The sequence below is a fragment of the Lagopus muta genome, chromosome 1, assembly GCF_023343835.1.
Source record: "Lagopus muta isolate bLagMut1 chromosome 1, bLagMut1 primary, whole genome shotgun sequence".
NCBI classification, from domain to species: Eukaryota; Metazoa; Chordata; class Aves; order Galliformes; family Phasianidae; genus Lagopus; species Lagopus muta.
The window spans coordinates 53,928,956-53,943,058 of record NC_064433.1 but is presented as its reverse complement, the minus strand read 5'-3'; the positions used below and the strand labels follow the sequence as shown (position 1 = coordinate 53,943,058).

The 14,103-nt window shown below is 52.3% G+C and overlaps 1 long non-coding RNA gene across 2 annotated transcripts in view; it reads right to left on the bottom strand.

Annotated features, from left to right (window-relative positions):
• Nucleotides 1-4,459: 4,459 nt before the first annotated feature.
• LOC125690020 (uncharacterized) overlaps nt 4,460-14,103 on the bottom strand; it is a 33,175-nt gene continuing 23,531 nt past the window's right edge. Inside the window, exon 4 of one of the 2 annotated variants that reach the window (XR_007375478.1) lies at nt 4,460-4,813. This is a non-coding gene — a long non-coding RNA (uncharacterized LOC125690020). Of the gene's footprint in view, nt 4,814-11,514; nt 11,870-14,103 lie in introns of those variants that run through there. The other variant, XR_007375477.1, reaches the window with a different exon arrangement.

Below are 14,103 nucleotides of genomic sequence, written 5' to 3'. Positions count from 1 at the left end.
CGCTCTGCAAAATGAGCCTGCATCCCTTTCACTGTGCCCATGCTCTGTCACTTCTAGGAAACGGGACCAACAGCCTCAGCCTCCAGAAGAACAGAGCACCCGGGAAACGACGACATCAGTGTTCCTGACCTGCTCTGCCACATGGAGGCTAACGTAGACTCAATGGAGAGGCACCTGAGGACCCTCATCCAGTCCCACCGGGAAGCGTGCAAGAGCATGCAGGAGAGGCAGGCAGCTCATGATGCAGGGAACAGGAATAATCCCTCTGCAGACTCCACATCCAGCACTGGCTGAGCCTGATTCAATGATACACAATGCCTTTCTAAATAAAAACTTATACTTCATGTCTCCTCTCGGTCATACGCTTATGAACCAAGTGGTTTTAGATGGGGCTGAATTTTGTGAGCAGGACTCATTCACAGGCTACATACCATCCTCCATTCACAAACACCAGCTCTGGAATACCGCTGAAGGCCCCGAGCAGACATAACATCTCATCTCTGAATGTGCAGACATGTAACATCAAGACGGGGCCACCGCTGTCTTAGGAAGGTGGGTCAGATCCTTCCCCCACCCCTGAATCGGCAGGGTGGTCTTAACTACGACTTCAGCCGTTTGGGTGATCGGCTCTACCGCCTGTACATGCGGAGTAGGCAGCCAATAACTGTTTTTCAGTCGTACCGTATCTTTCTTCTGCTCCGTGCCAGACCCGAGAGCAGAACCCAAATCTGTCTGGGGGTCCAAACAGAACTGTGGTGTTGCCACAGGCCCCAGCCAAAGCCATCCTGAGTGACACGAACGCCCAGCTCGGCTCGGAGGGTTGGATCAAGTTTATCCAATGCCTGGGCTTGTTGCACGGCCAGCTTTGCCTGGTGGAAAGCGTCCTGTTCCGTTCTCCCCCAGTCCATCATCTTAACAGCCAAGCTGGCACACTTTCTCTGGGCTTTGGTCAGAACCGTTGGACCAGGTCCATTAATTCCGCTGCCGTATATGGACGGGCCGCCATATGTAAGCGAGTTTGGGCAGGGGGCCACTGATCAGGGGGGCACCCCTGCTGGTCTATCTTGTATTGTTTTGTTTTTTGAGTTATTATAGGACAAATCTCCAAGGGATCTCTTGCAAGCGGAGCACTGAGATCCCACTTAGAATTTTCATTTTCTGGATCAGCCAGGTCCATTGATTCAGGAACCTGTTTATCATCTACTGAAATGTTACAGACCTGCCCTCGCGGAAAATTCAGGGTTGTTTTTTTCCCTGTCTGTATACCGAGTTCTTGCTCGAATTTTTCCATGCGGTCGTGCAATCCTTCATTTTCATTTTCTAAGGTCCTGGCCCTCATCTTGGCCTGATCTAAAGCATAAAGTTGGAGATCTGCGTGCGGTCACATGGCTATGATCTCATTGCGATCACAGAGACGTGGTGGGACAGCTCGCATGACTGGAATGTTGTCATGGAGGGCTATGTGCTTTTTAGGAAAGATCGGCTGGCGAGGCGGGGTGGTGGAGTTGCTCTTTATGTAAGAGAGCAGCTTGAATGTATTGAACTCCACCTGGGGGAGAGTGGTGTAGCAGTGGAGAGCTTGTGGGTAAGAATCAAGGGGCGGGCTGGTATGGCTGACACCGTTGTGGGTGTGTGCTACAGGCCCCCTGATCAGGAGGAGGAGGTTGATGAGGCCTTCCACAAACAGTTGGAAGCAGCGTCATGATCCCAGGCGCTGGTGCTTATGGGGGACTTCAATTATCCAGATATTTGCTGGAAAAGCAATGTGGCCAGGCATGCGCGGTCCAGACGGTTCCTGCAATGTGTTGAAGACAACTTGCTGATGCAGGTGGTTGAGGAATCGACAAGGAGAGGGGTACTGCTGGACCTTATTCTCACTAATAGAGAAGGGCTTGTCAGGGAAGTAAAGGTCGGGGGCAGCTTGGGTTGTAGTGACCACGAGATGGTGGAGTTCAAGATCCTGAGTGGAAGAAGTAAAGCAAAAAGTAGGATTGCTATCCTGGACTTTAGGAGAGCCAACTTCGATCTCTTTCGGGGCCTACTTGGAGCTGTCTCATGGGCTAGGGTGTTGGAAGGCAAGGGGGCCTGTGAGAGCTGGTCGGCATTTAAGCAGCTCTTCTTCCAAGCTCAGGATCGGTGCGTCCCTGTGAGGAAGAAATCGGGAAAGGGTGGCAGGAGACCTGTGTGGATGAGCAAGGAGCTCGTGCACAAACTCAAAGGAAAGAAGAAGGCCCATGAAATGTGGAAAAAGGGTCTGACTACTTGGGAAGAATTGGGAAGGAATGTTGTCAGGGTCTGCAGGGATGCGACAAGGAAGGCAGATTTAATTCCGCCTGGAATTAAATCTGGCAAAGGGGATAAAGGATAATAAAAAAGGTTTTTTCAAGTACATTAACAGTAAAAGGAAGACTAGGGAGAATGTGGCTCCCCTGCTAACTGACGGGGGTGTTCTGGTAACGGGGGATGCTGAGAAGGCGGAGATACTGAATGCCTTCTTTGCTTCTGTCTTCAGTGAAAAAGCTCCCCCTCGGGAATCTGAGACCCTGGAGGTTAGTGAGAGGATCTGGGGAATGGAAGACCTTCCTTCTGTCAGGGAAGAGGTGGTCCGGGAGCGCCTAGGCAACACCAATGTTCACAAATCCATGGGACCCGATGGGATTCATCCACGGGTGCTGAGTGAGCTGGCAGAGGTGATTGCTGAACCACTTTCTGTCATCTTTGAGAAGTCTTGGAGGACGGGGGAGGTGCCTGAAGACTGGAAGATAGCCAATGTCACCCCGGTCTTCAAAAAAGGCAAGAAGGAAGACCCAGGCAATTATAGGCCAGTCAGCCTCACCTCTGTCCCTGGAAACGTGATGGAACAGCTTGTACTGGATGTCATCTCCAGACAACTGGAAGAAGAGGAGGTTATCAGGAGTCGTCAGCACGGGTTCACAAGGGGGAGGTCGTGCTTGACCAACCTGGTAGCCTTCCATGATGTTGTCTCTGGCTGGGTGGATAGGGGGAGAGCAGTGGATGTAGTCTACCTTGATTTCAGCAAGGCATTTGATACTGTCCCCCACGACATCCTTATAACAAAGCTGAGGAAGTGTGGGATAGATGAGTGGACAGTGAGGTGGGTTGAGAACTGGCTGACTGGCAGAGCACAGAGGGTCATTGTTGGTGGTGCAGAGTCTGGTTGGAGGCCTGTAACTAGCGGTGTTCCTCAGGGGTCTGTGCTGGGTCCGGTCTTGTTCAACATCTTCATCAATGACCTTGATGAGGAGATAATGGCCACCCTCAGCAAGTTTGCTGATGATACGAAGTTGGGAGGATTGGCTGACACGCCTGAAGGCTATGTTGCCATTCAGCAAGACCTGGACAGGCTGGAGAGCTGGGCAGTAAGAAACAGGATGAGGTTTAACAAAAGCAAGTGTAGAGTCTTGCATCTGGGGAGGAATAATTCCATGCACCAGTACAGGTTGGGGGATGAGCTGCTGGAGGGGAGCTCTGCGGAAAGGGACCTGGGTGTCCTGGTGGATGACAGGTTGGCCATGAGCCAGCAGTGTGCCCTTGTGGCCAAAAAGGCCAATGGCTTACTGGGGTGCATTAAAAAGAGCGTGTCCAGCAGGTCGAAGGAGGTGATCCTCCCCCTCTACTCTGCCCTGGTAAGGCCTCATCTGGAGTACTGCGTCCAGTTCTGGGCTCCCCAGTACAAAAAAGACAGGGATCTCTTGGAAAGAGTCCAGCGGAGGGCCACGAAGATGGTGAAGGGCCTGGAGCATCTCCCCTATGAGGAAAGGCTGAGTGAACTGGGTCTGTTCAGCCTTGAGAAAAGGAGACTGAGAGGGGACCTGATCCAGGTCTATAAATATCTAAGGTGTGGGGGGCAGAATGGCGAGGCCGGACTCTTTTCAGTGGTGAGTGGAGACAGGACAAGGGGAAACGGCTGGAAACTGCAGCATAGGAAGTTCCGCACAAACATGCGCAAGAACTTCTTTACAGTGAGGTGACGGAGCACTGGAACAGGCTGCCCAGGGAGGTGGTGGAGTCTCCTTCTCTGGAGATGTTCAAGACCTGCCTGGATGCCTACCTGTGTGACCTGCTGTAGGGAACCTGCTTTGGCAGGGGGGTTGCACTCGATGATCTCTGGAGGTCCCTTCCAACCCCTACAATTCTGTGATTCTGTGATTTCACAGTGGCCGTGCCACCGTAGAGGCAGCTAACTGCTGTTCTTTTGTAACCAATCTGTCTTTGCTTCGTCCATGAAAACAGTTCGCCATGCGGAATGGAGAAATATTTCCCATAGCACGCAGGGAACCCCATTTTTCAATGATGGTTGCCAGCTCATAATAAGGGGATCCCAGAAATCCTGGGATCTCTCCAGGAATTGTTAAGTCTCTAGACTAGGGTAATGTTCTGCCCCCTGACCCATTTATAGATATTCCAAAGACAAGACAGTAGGTATGCACGTATATTTATTTCCAAAACCTTCTGGCTACCGCCATGTCTGCAGTAATCGGGACAAAAAGCCACTCCTTCCTCAGCAGCAGCATCCAGTTGAGACCAGGACCTCCAGCGGGCCCTGCTGGTATGGCTTAACCAGCTGTCCCATCAGTGTGGGAACGGCAACAAAATGCCGGTGGTTCTTGAGGTGCAGCTGCTCATTGATACCCAGCACCGTGCCTTCAACTGGCCCTGCTGGCACTCTCTATCCACCTGCCATGTAACAACGTGGATGGGGACCAAAAGAGGGCATGCCACATAAGCAGCAGCTGCACATTGATACCCAGCACCGTGCCTTCAACTGGCTCTGCTGACTTGGTGTACCTACCTGCCACGTAACTACTGAGGATGGGGAAGAAATGACGGCATCCCATGAGCAGCAGCTGCGCATTAATACCCAGTGCTGTGCCTCCAACTGGCCCTTCTGGCCAGCTGAGGCTTTCTGAACACCTCAGATGGATCCAGCACAGGGTCAGCAAGGTTGTCACTCCAAAGGACCCAGATCAGCAGTCCCCCGGCCCCAAGCAGAAAGTCTTCAGCTTGCACCCCACCCTGGGCCACCTCTGGGACAGTCTTGCCCAAAGATATGTAACCTGGATCCTCACGGATGTCTTGAAGCACACTGGCATCCTGAGCCTGCAGGGCATTGCCCCTGGCCTCTGGAGAAGAGGAAGACGACTATGGGGACAGATGAGCTACTGAGATGCATCAGAGAGGATGCGCTCTCGATTACGGAGGGCATGGGAGCAATGTGGATGGGACCTGGAGAGTTTTTCCTTTCTCTAACACTAACCTGACTAATACTTCACTTTATCCACTCAGGGCAGTCTCCTTAGGTCAAAGGGAAATAGGGTATGCTAATGCCTGCTGTTTTTACTAGCAGAAAAGTTAGGAGTTTCATGAAGGAAATAAATTCCTTAATTGAGGATCCTGTAAGTGTAGCAGAACAAGTAGATGAATTTCTAGGGCCTAATTTCTACTCACGGGTGGAAATGATGTTTATCGTTGACATGCTGTTTATTGGAGAAGAAGGAGGTGGGCAGCTCTGCAAGTGTGGGAAAGGAATACAGAGGGAAGGGTGGGCCCTGAAGGGAGGCAGAGAGGAAGGATCCTGAGGATAGATTCTACTGGTTATTGTCACTGCCTTTGTGATGGTTCAATGTCCATGTTGTGAAAGTGGCTGTTACGCAGCAAGGGGTGTCTCAAGTGATGCCGAGAAGACCCCCTGGGTTGTGTTTTGGCTCACTGCAGAAACACTGCTGGCGAGCCAGGGGGAATATTGAACAAGAAACCAGAAAAATAAATGGAGTAAGGGGACCAGTTTTATAATTGAGTCCCCTAATCGAGAGAGCAAGTGCTGGGTGTTTGTGGAAGTTGAAGAAGTGCATTGTTTGATTTGTGGATTTTGAAGGCAGCGGGTGAAACTGTCTTGACGGTATAAGGAAGCGCAGTTGTTCATGGTATACGGAAGCGCAGCTGTTAACGAACGGTACATGGAACTGAAATGGAGGGTACAAATAGTGGAACTGTGGAAAAACAAGCAAACAAGGACAAGAAAAAAACTGGGAACCCTGTGGGCGGGGTGGGGCGAAAGGCTTTGTGACATCACAGGGCGGGACATGACATCAGTCTTTAAGTCACATTGGCAGCCTCCCCCAGCACACTCATTTGGGACAGCCGCTGGTGCTCACTGCTGGAGCTCTGCTCTGGGTGACAGCTGGTTTTGTGCTGAGATTGACCTCTGGGAGAGAACAGGATGGATCTCCACCACATTCTCTTCCTGGCCATAGCTTTAAGTCTGTCCCCTCTTGCTGTATTCAGGTCCAGCTATTGCAGCTATTTTACCTGGATTTGGAATGGGGACAAAGAGCCAGGCCATCCTCAGCAGCAGGAGCACCCAGTTGAGATCAGGACCTCCAGCCAGCCGTGCTGGTTTGGCTTAGCCATGTGCCATATGACAATGGAGGACGGGGACCAAAAGACGGCATCGCAGGAGCAGCAGCTGCGCATTACTGCCCAGCGCCATGCCTCCAACTGGCCCCGTCAGCAAGGCCTTTCTGAACGCCCCAGGTGGATCCGGTACCGGGTCAGCAAGGTTGTCACTCCAGGGGACCCAAAGCAGCAGTCCCCGGGCCCCAAGCAGAAAGTCCAGAGCTTGCAGGATACCCTGGGCCACATCTGGGACAACCTTGAGCAGAGAGGGGTAACCTGGATCCTCATGGATGTCTTCAAGCACATCTGCATCCTGAGCCTATTGAGCATTGCCCATGGCCTCTGGAGAAGGCTGAGACAACTGTGGGGACAGGTGAGCTACTGAGATGCATCGCACAGGGAGGGGACCGTGGGTGGGGAGCAGGCAACCACAAAGGCCTTGTCTGTGAAGTCTTCCCAGGAAAGCAGACTCCCAGCGGTCCGCTAGCTCTCCCCAGGGACTTACCCAGCTGTGTGTCTGACACCCAATTGGAAACCCCTGTGCTACACGGGGCCTGCCTGAGGTGGTGGGAGCCCCGTGCTTGGGGCAGTCCTGCGAGGCAGGAAAAGCTGCACAGGAATCGGAGCCCTGCAGGGCAACGCTCTGCAAAATGAGCCTGCATCCCTTTCACTGTGCCCATGCTCTGTCACTTCTAGGAAACGGGACCAACAGCCTCAGCCTCCAGAAGAACAGAGCACCCGGGAAACGACGACATCAGTGTTCCTGACCTGCTCTGCCACATGGAGGCTAACGTAGACTCAATGGAGAGGCACCTGAGGACCCTCATCCAGTCCCACCGGGAAGCGTGCAAGAGCATGCAGGAGAGGCAGGCAGCTCATGATGCAGGGAACAGGAATAATCCCTCTGCAGACTCCACATCCAGCACTGGCTGAGCCTGATTCAATGATACACAATGCCTTTCTAAATAAAAACTTATACTTCATGTCTCCTCTCGGTCATACGCTTATGAACCAAGTGGTTTTAGATGGGGCTGAATTTTGTGAGCAGGACTCATTCACAGGCTACATACCATCCTCCATTCACAAACACCAGCTCTGGAATACCGCTGAAGGCCCCGAGCAGACATAACATCTCATCTCTGAATGTGCAGACATGTAACATCAAGACGGGGCCACCGCTGTCTTAGGAAGGTGGGTCAGATCCTTCCCCCACCCCTGAATCGGCAGGGTGGTCTTAACTACGACTTCAGCCGTTTGGGTGATCGGCTCTACCGCCTGTACATGCGGAGTAGGCAGCCAATAACTGTTTTTCAGTCGTACCGTATCTTTCTTCTGCTCCGTGCCAGACCCGAGAGCAGAACCCAAATCTGTCTGGGGGTCCAAACAGAACTGTGGTGTTGCCACAGGCCCCAGCCAAAGCCATCCTGAGTGACACGAACGCCCAGCTCGGCTCGGAGGGTTGGATCAAGTTTATCCAATGCCTGGGCTTGTTGCACGGCCAGCTTTGCCTGGTGGAAAGCGTCCTGTTCCGTTCTCCCCCAGTCCATCATCTTAACAGCCAAGCTGGCACACTTTCTCTGGGCTTTGGTCAGAACCGTTGGACCAGGTCCATTAATTCCGCTGCCGTATATGGACGGGCCGCCATATGTAAGCGAGTTTGGGCAGGGGGCCACTGATCAGGGGGGCACCCCTGCTGGTCTATCTTGTATTGTTTTGTTTTTTGAGTTATTATAGGACAAATCTCCAAGGGATCTCTTGCAAGCGGAGCACTGAGATCCCACTTAGAATTTTCATTTTCTGGATCAGCCAGGTCCATTGATTCAGGAACCTGTTTATCATCTACTGAAATGTTACAGACCTGCCCTCGCGGAAAATTCAGGGTTGTTTTTTTCCCTGTCTGTATACCGAGTTCTTGCTCTAATTTTTCCATGCGGTCGTGCAATCCTTCATTTTCATTTTCTAAGGTCCTGGCCCTCATCTTGGCCTGATCTAAAGCATAAAGTTGGAGATCTGCGTGCGGTCACATGGCTATGATCTCATTGCGATCACAGAGACGTGGTGGGACAGCTCGCATGACTGGAATGTTGTCATGGAGGGCTATGTGCTTTTTAGGAAAGATCGGCTGGCGAGGCGGGGTGGTGGAGTTGCTCTTTATGTAAGAGAGCAGCTTGAATGTATTGAACTCCACCTGGGGGAGAGTGGTGTAGCAGTGGAGAGCTTGTGGGTAAGAATCAAGGGGCGGGCTGGTATGGCTGACACCGTTGTGGGTGTGTGCTACAGGCCCCCTGATCAGGAGGAGGAGGTTGATGAGGCCTTCCACAAACAGTTGGAAGCAGCGTCATGATCCCAGGCGCTGGTGCTTATGGGGGACTTCAATTATCCAGATATTTGCTGGAAAAGCAATGTGGCCAGGCATGCGCGGTCCAGACGGTTCCTGCAATGTGTTGAAGACAACTTGCTGATGCAGGTGGTTGAGGAATCGACAAGGAGAGGGGTACTGCTGGACCTTATTCTCACTAATAGAGAAGGGCTTGTCAGGGAAGTAAAGGTCGGGGGCAGCTTGGGTTGTAGTGACCACGAGATGGTGGAGTTCAAGATCCTGAGTGGAAGAAGTAAAGCAAAAAGTAGGATTGCTATCCTGGACTTTAGGAGAGCCAACTTCGATCTCTTTCGGGGCCTACTTGGAGCTGTCTCATGGGCTAGGGTGTTGGAAGGCAAGGGGGCCTGTGAGAGCTGGTCGGCATTTAAGCAGCTCTTCTTCCAAGCTCAGGATCGGTGCGTCCCTGTGAGGAAGAAATCGGGAAAGGGTGGCAGGAGACCTGTGTGGATGAGCAAGGAGCTCGTGCACAAACTCAAAGGAAAGAAGAAGGCCCATGAAATGTGGAAAAAGGGTCTGACTACTTGGGAAGAATTGGGAAGGAATGTTGTCAGGGTCTGCAGGGATGCGACAAGGAAGGCAGATTTAATTCCGCCTGGAATTAAATCTGGCAAAGGGGATAAAGGATAATAAAAAAGGTTTTTTCAAGTACATTAACAGTAAAAGGAAGACTAGGGAGAATGTGGCTCCCCTGCTAACTGACGGGGGTGTTCTGGTAACGGGGGATGCTGAGAAGGCGGAGATACTGAATGCCTTCTTTGCTTCTGTCTTCAGTGAAAAAGCTCCCCCTCGGGAATCTGAGACCCTGGAGGTTAGTGAGAGGATCTGGGGAATGGAAGACCTTCCTTCTGTCAGGGAAGAGGTGGTCCGGGAGCGCCTAGGCAACACCAATGTTCACAAATCCATGGGACCCGATGGGATTCATCCACGGGTGCTGAGTGAGCTGGCAGAGGTGATTGCTGAACCACTTTCTGTCATCTTTGAGAAGTCTTGGAGGACGGGGGAGGTGCCTGAAGACTGGAAGATAGCCAATGTCACCCCGGTCTTCAAAAAAGGCAAGAAGGAAGACCCAGGCAATTATAGGCCAGTCAGCCTCACCTCTGTCCCTGGAAACGTGATGGAACAGCTTGTACTGGATGTCATCTCCAGACAACTGGAAGAAGAGGAGGTTATCAGGAGTCGTCAGCACGGGTTCACAAGGGGGAGGTCGTGCTTGACCAACCTGGTAGCCTTCCATGATGTTGTCTCTGGCTGGGTGGATAGGGGGAGAGCAGTGGATGTAGTCTACCTTGATTTCAGCAAGGCATTTGATACTGTCCCCCACGACATCCTTATAACAAAGCTGAGGAAGTGTGGGATAGATGAGTGGACAGTGAGGTGGGTTGAGAACTGGCTGACTGGCAGAGCACAGAGGGTCATTGTTGGTGGTGCAGAGTCTGGTTGGAGGCCTGTAACTAGCGGTGTTCCTCAGGGGTCTGTGCTGGGTCCGGTCTTGTTCAACATCTTCATCAATGACCTTGATGAGGAGATAATGGCCACCCTCAGCAAGTTTGCTGATGATACGAAGTTGGGAGGATTGGCTGACACGCCTGAAGGCTATGTTGCCATTCAGCAAGACCTGGACAGGCTGGAGAGCTGGGCAGTAAGAAACAGGATGAGGTTTAACAAAAGCAAGTGTAGAGTCTTGCATCTGGGGAGGAATAATTCCATGCACCAGTACAGGTTGGGGGATGAGCTGCTGGAGGGGAGCTCTGCGGAAAGGGACCTGGGTGTCCTGGTGGATGACAGGTTGGCCATGAGCCAGCAGTGTGCCCTTGTGGCCAAAAAGGCCAATGGCTTACTGGGGTGCATTAAAAAGAGCGTGTCCAGCAGGTCGAAGGAGGTGATCCTCCCCCTCTACTCTGCCCTGGTAAGGCCTCATCTGGAGTACTGCGTCCAGTTCTGGGCTCCCCAGTACAAAAAAGACAGGGATCTCTTGGAAAGAGTCCAGCGGAGGGCCACGAAGATGGTGAAGGGCCTGGAGCATCTCCCCTATGAGGAAAGGCTGAGTGAACTGGGTCTGTTCAGCCTTGAGAAAAGGAGACTGAGAGGGGACCTGATCCAGGTCTATAAATATCTAAGGTGTGGGGGGCAGAATGGCGAGGCCGGACTCTTTTCAGTGGTGAGTGGAGACAGGACAAGGGGAAACGGCTGGAAACTGCAGCATAGGAAGTTCCGCACAAACATGCGCAAGAACTTCTTTACAGTGAGGTGACGGAGCACTGGAACAGGCTGCCCAGGGAGGTGGTGGAGTCTCCTTCTCTGGAGATGTTCAAGACCTGCCTGGATGCCTACCTGTGTGACCTGCTGTAGGGAACCTGCTTTGGCAGGGGGGTTGCACTCGATGATCTCTGGAGGTCCCTTCCAACCCCTACAATTCTGTGATTCTGTGATTTCACAGTGGCCGTGCCACCGTAGAGGCAGCTAACTGCTGTTCTTTTGTAACCAATCTGTCTTTGCTTCGTCCATGAAAACAGTTCGCCATGCGGAATGGAGAAATATTTCCCATAGCACGCAGGGAACCCCATTTTTCAATGATGGTTGCCAGCTCATAATAAGGGGATCCCAGAAATCCTGGGATCTCTCCAGGAATTGTTAAGTCTCTAGACTAGGGTAATGTTCTGCCCCCTGACCCATTTATAGATATTCCAAAGACAAGACAGTAGGTATGCACGTATATTTATTTCCAAAACCTTCTGGCTACCGCCATGTCTGCAGTAATCGGGACAAAAAGCCACTCCTTCCTCAGCAGCAGCATCCAGTTGAGACCAGGACCTCCAGCGGGCCCTGCTGGTATGGCTTAACCAGCTGTCCCATCAGTGTGGGAACGGCAACAAAATGCCGGTGGTTCTTGAGGTGCAGCTGCTCATTGATACCCAGCACCGTGCCTTCAACTGGCCCTGCTGGCACTCTCTATCCACCTGCCATGTAACAACGTGGATGGGGACCAAAAGAGGGCATGCCACATAAGCAGCAGCTGCACATTGATACCCAGCACCGTGCCTTCAACTGGCTCTGCTGACTTGGTGTACCTACCTGCCACGTAACTACTGAGGATGGGGAAGAAATGACGGCATCCCATGAGCAGCAGCTGCGCATTAATACCCAGTGCTGTGCCTCCAACTGGCCCTTCTGGCCAGCTGAGGCTTTCTGAACACCTCAGATGGATCCAGCACAGGGTCAGCAAGGTTGTCACTCCAAAGGACCCAGATCAGCAGTCCCCCGGCCCCAAGCAGAAAGTCTTCAGCTTGCACCCCACCCTGGGCCACCTCTGGGACAGTCTTGCCCAAAGATATGTAACCTGGATCCTCACGGATGTCTTGAAGCACACTGGCATCCTGAGCCTGCAGGGCATTGCCCCTGGCCTCTGGAGAAGAGGAAGACGACTATGGGGACAGATGAGCTACTGAGATGCATCAGAGAGGATGCGCTCTCGATTACGGAGGGCATGGGAGCAATGTGGATGGGACCTGGAGAGTTTTTCCTTTCTCTAACACTAACCTGACTAATACTTCACTTTATCCACTCAGGGCAGTCTCCTTAGGTCAAAGGGAAATAGGGTATGCTAATGCCTGCTGTTTTTACTAGCAGAAAAGTTAGGAGTTTCATGAAGGAAATAAATTCCTTAATTGAGGATCCTGTAAGTGTAGCAGAACAAGTAGATGAATTTCTAGGGCCTAATTTCTACTCACGGGTGGAAATGATGTTTATCGTTGACATGCTGTTTATTGGAGAAGAAGGAGGTGGGCAGCTCTGCAAGTGTGGGAAAGGAATACAGAGGGAAGGGTGGGCCCTGAAGGGAGGCAGAGAGGAAGGATCCTGAGGATAGATTCTACTGGTTATTGTCACTGCCTTTGTGATGGTTCAATGTCCATGTTGTGAAAGTGGCTGTTACGCAGCAAGGGGTGTCTCAAGTGATGCCGAGAAGACCCCCTGGGTTGTGTTTTGGCTCACTGCAGAAACACTGCTGGCGAGCCAGGGGGAATATTGAACAAGAAACCAGGAACATAAATGGAGTAAGGGGACCAGTTTTATAATTGAGTCCCCTAATCGAGAGAGCAAGTGCTGGGTGTTTGTGGAAGTTGAAGAAGTGCATTGTTTGATTTGTGGATTTTGAAGGCAGCGGGTGAAACTGTCTTGACGGTATAAGGAAGCGCAGTTGTTCATGGTATACGGAAGCGCAGCTGTTAACGAACGGTACATGGAACTGAAATGGAGGGTACAAATAGTGGAACTGTGGAAAAACAAGCAAACAAGGACAAGAAAAAAACTGGGAACCCTGTGGGCGGGGTGGGGCGAAAGGCTTTGTGACATCACAGGGCGGGACATGACATCAGTCTTTAAGTCACATTGGCAGCCTCCCCCAGCACACTCATTTGGGACAGCCGCTGGCGCACACTGCTGGAGCTCTGCTCTGGGTGACAGCTGGTTTTGTGCTGAGATTGACCTCTGGGAGAGAACAGGATGGATCTCCACCACATTCTCTTCCTGGCCATAGCTTTAAGTCTGTCCCCTCTTGCTGTATTCAGGTCCAGCTATTGCAGCTATTTTACCTGGATTTGGAATGGGGACAAAGAGCCAGGCCATCCTCAGCAGCAGGAGCACCCAGTTGAGATCAGGACCTCCAGCCAGCCGTGCTGGTTTGGCTTAGCCATGTGCCATATGACAATGGAGGACGGGGACCAAAAGACGGCATCGCAGGAGCAGCAGCTGCGCATTACTGCCCAGCGCCATGCCTCCAACTGGCCCCGTCAGCAAGGCCTTTCTGAACGCCCCAGGTGGATCCGGTACCGGGTCAGCAAGGTTGTCACTCCAGGGGACCCAAAGCAGCAGTCCCCGGGCCCCAAGCAGAAAGTCCAGAGCTTGCAGGATACCCTGGGCCACATCTGGGACAACCTTGAGCAGAGAGGGGTAACCTGGATCCTCATGGATGTCTTCAAGCACATCTGCATCCTGAGCCTATTGAGCATTGCCCATGGCCTCTGGAGAAGGCTGAGACAACTGTGGGGACAGGTGAGCTACTGAGATGCATCGCACAGGGAGGGGACCGTGGGTGGGGAGCAGGCAACCACAAAGGCCTTGTCTGTGAAGTCTTCCCAGGAAAGCAGACTCCCAGCGGTCCGCTAGCTCTCCCCAGGGACTTACCCAGCTGTGTGTCTGACACCCAATTGGAAACCCCTGTGCTACACGGGGCCTGCCTGAGGTGGTGGGAGCCCCGTGCTTGGGGCAGTCCTGCGAGGCAGGAAAAGCTGCACAGGAATCGGAGCCCT